Genomic DNA, 9,143 nt, shown 5'->3' with positions numbered 1-9,143 from the left:
ACTGCTCCCTTACTGCTCGCTGGCTCCCCCTCCCTTACTGCTCGGTGGCTCCACCTCCCTTACTGCTCCCTTACTGGTTGCTGGCTCCCCCTCCATTACTGCTCCCTTATTGCTCGCTGGCTCCACTTCCCTAACTGCTCCCTTACTGCTTGCTGGCTGCCCCTCCCTTACTGCTCGCTGGCTCCACCTCCCTTACTGCTGCCTTACTGCTTGCTGGCTCCCCCTCCCTTACTGCTCGCTGGCTCCACCTACCTTACTGCTCCCTTACTGCTCGCTGGCTCCCCCTCCCTTACTGCTCCCTTACTGCTAGGTGGCTCCACCTCCCTTACTTCTCCCTTACTGCTCGCTGGCTCCCCCTTCCTTACTGCTCGGTGGCTCCCCCTCCCTTTCTGGTCCCTTACTGCTCCCTTACTGCTCGCTGGCTCCCCTCCCTTACTGCTCCCTAACTGCTCCCTTACTGGTCGCTGGCTCCCCCTCCCTTACTGCTCGCTGGCTCCCCCTGCCTTACTGCTCAGAGGCTCCACCTCCCTTACTGCTCCCTTACTGCTTGCTGGCTCCCCCTCCCTTACTGCTCGCTGGCTCCCCCTCCCTTACTGCTCCCTTACTGCTCGCTTGCTCGACCTCCCTTACTGCTGCCTTACTGGTTGCTGGCTCCCCCTCCCTTACTGCTCCCTTACTGCTCGCTGGCTCCCCCTCCCTTACTGCTCGGTGGCTCCACCTCCCTTACTGCTCCCTTACTCCTCGCTGGCTCCCCCTCCCTTACTGCTCGGTGGCTCCACCTCCCTTACTGCTCCCTTATTGCTCGCTGGCTCCACTTCCCTAACTGCTCCCTTACTGCTTGCTGGCTCCCCCTCCCTTACTGCTCGCTGGCTCCACCTCCCTTACTGCTCGCTGGCTCCACCTCCCTTACTGCTCCCTTACTGCTCGCTGGCTCCCCCTCCCTTACTGCTCCCTTACTGCTCGCTGGATCCACCTCCCTTACTGCTGCCTTACTGGTTGCTGGCTCCCCCTCCCTTACTGCTCCCTTACTACTCGATGGCTCCACCTCCCTTACTTCTCCCTTACTGCTCGCTGGCTCCCCCTCCCTTACTGCTCTGTGGCTCCACCTCCCTAACTGCTCCCTTACTGCTCGCTGGATCCCCTCCCTTACTGCTCCCTAACTGCTCCCTTACTGCTCGCTGGCTCCCCCTCCCTTACTGCTCGCTGGCTCCCCCTGCCTTACTGCTCAGAGGCTCCACCTCCCTTACTGCTCCCTTACTGCTTGCTGGCTCCCCCTCCCTTACTGCTCGCTGGCTCCCCCTCCCTTACTGCTCCCTTACTGCTCGCTGGCTCGACCTCCCTTACTGCTGCCTTACTGGTTGCTGGCTCCCCCTCCCTTACTGCTCCCTTACTGCTCGCTGGCTCCCCCTCCCTTACTGCTCGGTGGCTCCACCTCCCTTACTGCTCCCTTACTGCTCGCTGGCTCCCCCTCCCTTACTGCTCGCTGGCTCCACCTCCCTAACTGCTCCTTTACTGCTCGCTGGCTCCCCCTCCCTTACTGCTGCCTTACTGGTTGCTGGCTCCCCCTCCCTTACTATTCGCTGGCTCCACCTCCCTTACTGCTCCCTTACTGCTCGCTGGCTCCACCTCCCTAACTGCTCTCTTGCTGCTTGCTGGCTCCCCCTCCCTTACTGCTCGCTGGCTCCACCTCCCTTACTGCTCCCTTACTGCTCGCTGGCTCCCCCTCCCTTACTGCTCCCTTACTGCTCGCTGGCCCCCCCTCCCTTACTGCTCCCTTACTGCTCGCTGGCTCCCCCTCCCTTACTGCTCCCTTACTGCTCGCTGGCTCCACCTCCCTTACTGCTGCCTTACTGCTCGCTGGCTCCCCCTCCTTTACTGCTCCCTTACTGCTCGGTGGCTCCACCTCCCTTACTGCTCCCTTACTGCTCGCTGGCTCCCCCTCCCTTATTGCTCGCTGGCTCCCCCTCACTTACTGCTCGGTGGCTCCACCTTCCTTACTGCTCCCTAACTGCTCCCTTACTGCTCGCTGGCTCCCCCTCCCTTACTGCTCGCTGGCTCGCCCTCCCTTACTGCTCAGAGGCTCCACCTCCCTTACTGCTCCCTTACTGGTTGCTGGCTCCCCCTCCTTTACTGCTCCTTTACTGCTCGGTGGCTCCCCTTCCCTTACTGCTCCCTTACTGCTCGCTGGCTCCACCTCCCTTACTGCTTGCTGTCTCCCCCTCCCTTACTGCTCGCTGGCTCCACCTCCCTAACTGCTAACTTACTGCTTGCTGGCTCCCCCTCCCTTACTGCTCAGAGGCTCCACCTCCCCTACTGCTCCCTTACTGGTTGCTGGCTCCCCCTCCTTTACTGCTCCTTTACTGCTCGGTGGCTCCCCCTCCCTTACTGCTCCCTTACTGCTCCCTTACTGCTCGCTTGCTCCCCCTCCCTTACTGCTCGCTGGCTCCCCCTCCCTTACTGCTAAGAGGCTCCACCTCCCTTACTGCTCCCTTACTGCTTGCTGGCTCCCCCTCCCTTACTGCTCGCTGGCTCCCCCTCCCTTACTGCTCAGAGGCTCCACCTCCCTTACTGCTCCCTTACTGCTCGGTGGCTCCCCCTCCCTTACTGCTCGCTGGCTCCCCCTCCCTTACTGCTCGCTGGCTCCCCCTCCCTTACTGCTCCCTTATTGCTTGCTGGCTCCACTTCCCTAACTGCTCCCTTACTGCTTGCTGGCTCCCCCTCCCTTACTGCTCTGTGGCTCAAACTCCCTAACTGCTCCCTTACTGCTCGCTTGCTCGACCTCCCTTACTGCTGCCTTACTGGTTGCTGGCTCCCCCTCCCTTACTGCTCCCTTACTGCTCGCTGGCTCCCCCTCCCTTACTGCTCGGTGGCTCCACCTCCCTTACTGCTCCCTTACTCCTCGCTGGCTCCCCCTCCCTTACTGCTCGGTGGCTCCACCTCCCTTACTGCTCCCTTATTGCTCGCTGGCTCCACTTCCCTAACTGCTCCCTTACTGCTTGCTGGCTCCCCCTCCCTTACTGCTCGCTGGCTCCACCTCCCTTACTGCTCGCTGGCTCCACCTCCCTTACTGCTCCCTTACTGCTCGCTGGCTCCCCCTCCCTTACTGCTCCCTTACTGCTCGCTGGATCCACCTCCCTTACTGCTGCCTTACTGGTTGCTGGCTCCCCCTCCCTTACTGCTCCCTTACTACTCGATGGCTCCACCTCCCTTACTTCTCCCTTACTGCTCGCTGGCTCCCCCTCCCTTACTGCTCTGTGGCTCCACCTCCCTAACTGCTCCCTTACTGCTCGCTGGATCCCCTCCCTTACTGCTCCCTAACTGCTCCCTTACTGCTCGCTGGCTCCCCCTCCCTTACTGCTCGCTGGCTCCCCCTGCCTTACTGCTCAGAGGCTCCACCTCCCTTACTGCTCCCTTACTGCTTGCTGGCTCCCCCTCCCTTACTGCTCGCTGGCTCCCCCTCCCTTACTGCTCCCTTACTGCTCGCTGGCTCCCCCTCCCTTACTGCTCGCAGGCTGCACCTGCCTTACTGCTCGCTGGCTCCCCCTCCCTTTCTGCTCGCTGGCTCCCCCTCCCTTACTGGTCGCTGGCTCCCCCTCCCTTACTGCTCCCTTACTGGTCGCTGGCTCCACCTCCCTTACTCCTGCCTTACTGGTTGCTGGCTCCCCCTCCTTTACTGCTCCCTTACTGCTCGCTGGCTCCCCCTCCCTTACTGCTCGGTGGCTCCACCTCCCTTACTGCTCCCTTACTGGTTGCTGGCTCCCCCTCCATTACTGCTCGCTGGCTCCACCTCCCTTACTGCTGCCTTACTGCTTGCTGGCTCCCCCTCCCTTACTGCTCGCTGGCTCCACCTACCTTACTGCTCCCTTACTGCTCGCTGGCTCCCCCTCCCTTACTGCTCCCTTACTGCTAGGTGGCTCCACCTCCCTTACTTCTCCCTTACTGCTCGCTGGCTCCCCCTTCCTTACTGCTCGGTGGCTCCCCCTCCCTTTCTGCTCCCTTACTGCTCCCTTACTGCTCGCTGGCTCCCCTCCCTTACTGCTCCCTAACTGCTCCCTTACTGGTCGCTGGCTCCCCCTCCCTTACTGCTCGCTGGCTCCCCCTGCCTTACTGCTCAGAGGCTCCACCTCCCTTACTGCTCCCTTACTGCTCGGTGGCTCCCCCTCCCTTACTGCTCCCTTACTGCTCGCTGGCTCCACCTCCCTTACTGCTCGCTGGCTCCCCCTCCCTTACTGCTCGCTGGCTCCCCCTCCCTTACTGCTCCCTTACTGCTCCCTGGCTCCCCCTCCCTTACTGCTCCCTTACTGCTCGCTGGCTCCCCCTCCCTTACTGCTCTGTGGCTCCCCCTCCCTTACTGCTCAGAGGCTCCACCTCCCTTACTGCTCCCTTACTGCTTGCTGGCTCCCCCTCCTTTACTGCTCGCTGGCTCCCCCTCCCTTACTGCTCCCTTACTGCTCGTTGGCTCGACCTCCCTTACTGCTGCCTTACTGGTTGCTGGCTCCCCCTCCCTTACTGCTCCCTTACTGCTCGCTGGCTGCCCCTCCCTTACTGCTCGCTGGCTCCACCTCCCTTACTGCTCCCTTACTGCTCGCTGGCTCTCCCTCCCTTACTGCTCCCTTACTGCTCCCTGGCTCCACCTCCCTTACTTCTCCCTTACTGCTCGCTGGCTCCCCCTCCCTTACTGCTCGGTGGCTCCCCCTCCCTTACTGCTCCCTTACTGCTCACTTACTGCTCGCTGGCTCCACCTCCCTTACTGCTCGCTGGCTCCCCCTCCCTTACTGCTCGCAGGCTGCACCTGCCTTACTGCTCGCTGGCTCCCCCTCCCTTTCTGCTCGCTGGCTCCCCCTCCCTTACTGGTCGCTGGCTCCCCCTCCCTTACTGCTCCCTTAATGGTCGCTGGCTCCACCTCCCTTACTCCTGCCTTATTGGTTGCTGGCTCCCCCTCCTTTACTGCTCCCTTACTGCTCGCTGGCTCCCCCTCCCTTACTGCTCGGTGGCTCCACCTCCCTTACTGCTCCCTTACTGGTTGCTGGCTCCCCCTCCATTACTGCTCCCTTATTGCTCGCTGGCTCCACTTCCCTAACTGCTCCCTTACTGCTTGCTGGCTGCCCCTCCCTTACTGCTCGCTGGCTCCACCTCCCTTACTGCTGCCTTACTGCTTGCTGGCTCCCCCTCCCTTACTGCTCGCTGGCTCCACCTACCTTACTGCTCCCTTACTGCTCGCTGGCTCCCCCTCCCTTACTGCTCCCTTACTGCTAGGTGGCTCCACCTCCCTTACTTCTCCCTTACTGCTCGCTGGCTCCCCCTTCCTTACTGCTCGGTGGCTCCCCCTCCCTTTCTGGTCCCTTACTGCTCCCTTACTGCTCGCTGGCTCCCCTCCCTTACTGCTCCCTAACTGCTCCCTTACTGGTCGCTGGCTCCCCCTGCCTTACTGCTCAGAGGCTCCACCTCCCTTACTGCTCCCTTACTGCTTGCTGGCTCCCCCTCCCTTACTGCTCGCTGGCTCCCCCTCCCTTACTGCTCCCTTACTGCTCGCTTGCTCGACCTCCCTTACTGCTGCCTTACTGGTTGCTGGCTCCCCCTCCCTTACTGCTCCCTTACTGCTCGCTGGCTCCCCCTCCCTTACTGCTCGGTGGCTCCACCTCCCTTACTGCTCCCTTACTCCTCGCTGGCTCCCCCTCCCTTACTGCTCGGTGGCTCCACCTCCCTTACTGCTCCCTTATTGCTCGCTGGCTCCACTTCCCTAACTGCTCCCTTACTGCTTGCTGGCTCCCCCTCCCTTACTGCTCGCTGGCTCCACCTCCCTTACTGCTCGCTGGCTCCACCTCCCTTACTGCTCCCTTACTGCTCGCTGGCTCCCCCTCCCTTACTGCTCCCTTACTGCTCGCTGGATCCACCTCCCTTACTGCTGCCTTACTGGTTGCTGGCTCCCCCTCCCTTACTGCTCCCTTACTACTCGATGGCTCCACCTCCCTTACTTCTCCCTTACTGCTCGCTGGCTCCCCCTCCCTTACTGCTCTGTGGCTCCACCTCCCTAACTGCTCCCTTACTGCTCGCTGGATCCCCTCCCTTACTGCTCCCTAACTGCTCCCTTACTGCTCGCTGGCTCCCCCTCCCTTACTGCTCGCTGGCTCCCCCTGCCTTACTGCTCAGAGGCTCCACCTCCCTTACTGCTCCCTTACTGCTTGCTGGCTCCCCCTCCCTTACTGCTCGCTGGCTCCCCCTCCCTTACTGCTCCCTTACTGCTCGCTGGCTCCCCCTCCCTTACTGCTCGCAGGCTGCACCTGCCTTACTGCTCGCTGGCTCCCCCTCCCTTTCTGCTCGCTGGCTCCCCCTCCCTTACTGGTCGCTGGCTCCCCCTCCCTTACTGCTCCCTTACTGGTCGCTGGCTCCACCTCCCTTACTCCTGCCTTACTGGTTGCTGGCTCCCCCTCCTTTACTGCTCCCTTACTGCTCGCTGGCTCCCCCTCCCTTACTGCTCGGTGGCTCCACCTCCCTTACTGCTCCCTTACTGGTTGCTGGCTCCCCCTCCATTACTGCTCGCTGGCTCCACCTCCCTTACTGCTGCCTTACTGCTTGCTGGCTCCCCCTCCCTTACTGCTCGCTGGCTCCACCTACCTTACTGCTCCCTTACTGCTCGCTGGCTCCCCCTCCCTTACTGCTCCCTTACTGCTAGGTGGCTCCACCTCCCTTACTTCTCCCTTACTGCTCGCTGGCTCCCCCTTCCTTACTGCTCGGTGGCTCCCCCTCCCTTTCTGCTCCCTTACTGCTCCCTTACTGCTCGCTGGCTCCCCTCCCTTACTGCTCCCTAACTGCTCCCTTACTGGTCGCTGGCTCCCCCTCCCTTACTGCTCGCTGGCTCCCCCTGCCTTACTGCTCAGAGGCTCCACCTCCCTTACTGCTCCCTTACTGCTCGGTGGCTCCCCCTCCCTTACTGCTCCCTTACTGCTCGCTGGCTCCACCTCCCTTACTGCTCGCTGGCTCCCCCTCCCTTACTGCTCGCTGGCTCCCCCTCCCTTACTGCTCCCTTACTGCTCCCTGGCTCCCCCTCCCTTACTGCTCCCTTACTGCTCGCTGGCTCCCCCTCCCTTACTGCTCTGTGGCTCCCCCTCCCTTACTGCTCAGAGGCTCCACCTCCCTTACTGCTCCCTTACTGCTTGCTGGCTCCCCCTCCTTTACTGCTCGCTGGCTCCCCCTCCCTTACTGCTCCCTTACTGCTCGTTGGCTCGACCTCCCTTACTGCTGCCTTACTGGTTGCTGGCTCCCCCTCCCTTACTGCTCCCTTACTGCTCGCTGGCTGCCCCTCCCTTACTGCTCGCTGGCTCCACCTCCCTTACTGCTCCCTTACTGCTCGCTGGCTCTCCCTCCCTTACTGCTCCCTTACTGCTCCCTGGCTCCACCTCCCTTACTTCTCCCTTACTGCTCGCTGGCTCCCCCTCCCTTACTGCTCGGTGGCTCCCCCTCCCTTACTGCTCCCTTACTGCTCACTTACTGCTCGCTGGCTCCACCTCCCTTACTGCTCGCTGGCTCCCCCTCCCTTACTGCTCGCAGGCTGCACCTGCCTTACTGCTCGCTGGCTCCCCCTCCCTTTCTGCTCGCTGGCTCCCCCTCCCTTACTGGTCGCTGGCTCCCCCTCCCTTACTGCTCCCTTAATGGTCGCTGGCTCCACCTCCCTTACTCCTGCCTTATTGGTTGCTGGCTCCCCCTCCTTTACTGCTCCCTTACTGCTCGCTGGCTCCCCCTCCCTTACTGCTCGGTGGCTCCACCTCCCTTACTGCTCCCTTACTGGTTGCTGGCTCCCCCTCCATTACTGCTCCCTTATTGCTCGCTGGCTCCACTTCCCTAACTGCTCCCTTACTGCTTGCTGGCTGCCCCTCCCTTACTGCTCGCTGGCTCCACCTCCCTTACTGCTGCCTTACTGCTTGCTGGCTCCCCCTCCCTTACTGCTCGCTGGCTCCACCTACCTTACTGCTCCCTTACTGCTCGCTGGCTCCCCCTCCCTTACTGCTCCCTTACTGCTAGGTGGCTCCACCTCCCTTACTTCTCCCTTACTGCTCGCTGGCTCCCCCTTCCTTACTGCTCGGTGGCTCCCCCTCCCTTTCTGGTCCCTTACTGCTCCCTTACTGCTCGCTGGCTCCCCTCCCTTACTGCTCCCTAACTGCTCCCTTACTGGTCGCTGGCTCCCCCTGCCTTACTGCTCAGAGGCTCCACCTCCCTTACTGCTCCCTTACTGCTTGCTGGCTCCCCCTCCCTTACTGCTCGCTGGCTCCCCCTCCCTTACTGCTCCCTTACTGCTCGCTTGCTCGACCTCCCTTACTGCTGCCTTACTGGTTGCTGGCTCCCCCTCCCTTACTGCTCCCTTACTGCTCGCTGGCTCCCCCTCCCTTACTGCTCGGTGGCTCCACCTCCCTTACTGCTCCCTTACTCCTCGCTGGCTCCCCCTCCCTTACTGCTCGGTGGCTCCACCTCCCTTACTGCTCCCTTATTGCTCGCTGGCTCCACTTCCCTAACTGCTCCCTTACTGCTTGCTGGCTCCCCCTCCCTTACTGCTCGCTGGCTCCACCTCCCTTACTGCTCGCTGGCTCCACCTCCCTTACTGCTCCCTTACTGCTCGCTGGCTCCCCCTCCCTTACTGCTCCCTTACTGCTCGCTGGATCCACCTCCCTTACTGCTGCCTTACTGGTTGCTGGCTCCCCCTCCCTTACTGCTCCCTTACTACTCGATGGCTCCACCTCCCTTACTTCTCCCTTACTGCTCGCTGGCTCCCCCTCCCTTACTGCTCTGTGGCTCCACCTCCCTAACTGCTCCCTTACTGCTCGCTGGATCCCCTCCCTTACTGCTCCCTAACTGCTCCCTTACTGCTCGCTGGCTCCCCCTCCCTTACTGCTCGCTGGCTCCCCCTGCCTTACTGCTCAGAGGCTCCACCTCCCTTACTGCTCCCTTACTGCTTGCTGGCTCCCCCTCCCTTACTGCTCGCTGGCTCCCCCTCCCTTACTGCTCCCTTACTGCTCGCTGGCTCGACCTCCCTTACTGCTGCCTTACTGGTTGCTGGCTCCCCCTCCCTTACTGCTCCCTTACTGCTCGCTGGCTCCCCCTCCCTTACTGCTCGGTGGCTCCACCTCCCTTACTGCTCCCTTACTGCTCGC

Source organism: Neolamprologus brichardi, chromosome 5 (genome assembly GCF_056152115.1).
Source record: "Neolamprologus brichardi isolate AB-2024 chromosome 5, ASM5615211v1, whole genome shotgun sequence".
In the NCBI taxonomy this organism is placed as follows: Eukaryota; Metazoa; Chordata; class Actinopteri; order Cichliformes; family Cichlidae; genus Neolamprologus; species Neolamprologus brichardi.
This window is presented reverse-complemented; position numbering follows the sequence as displayed.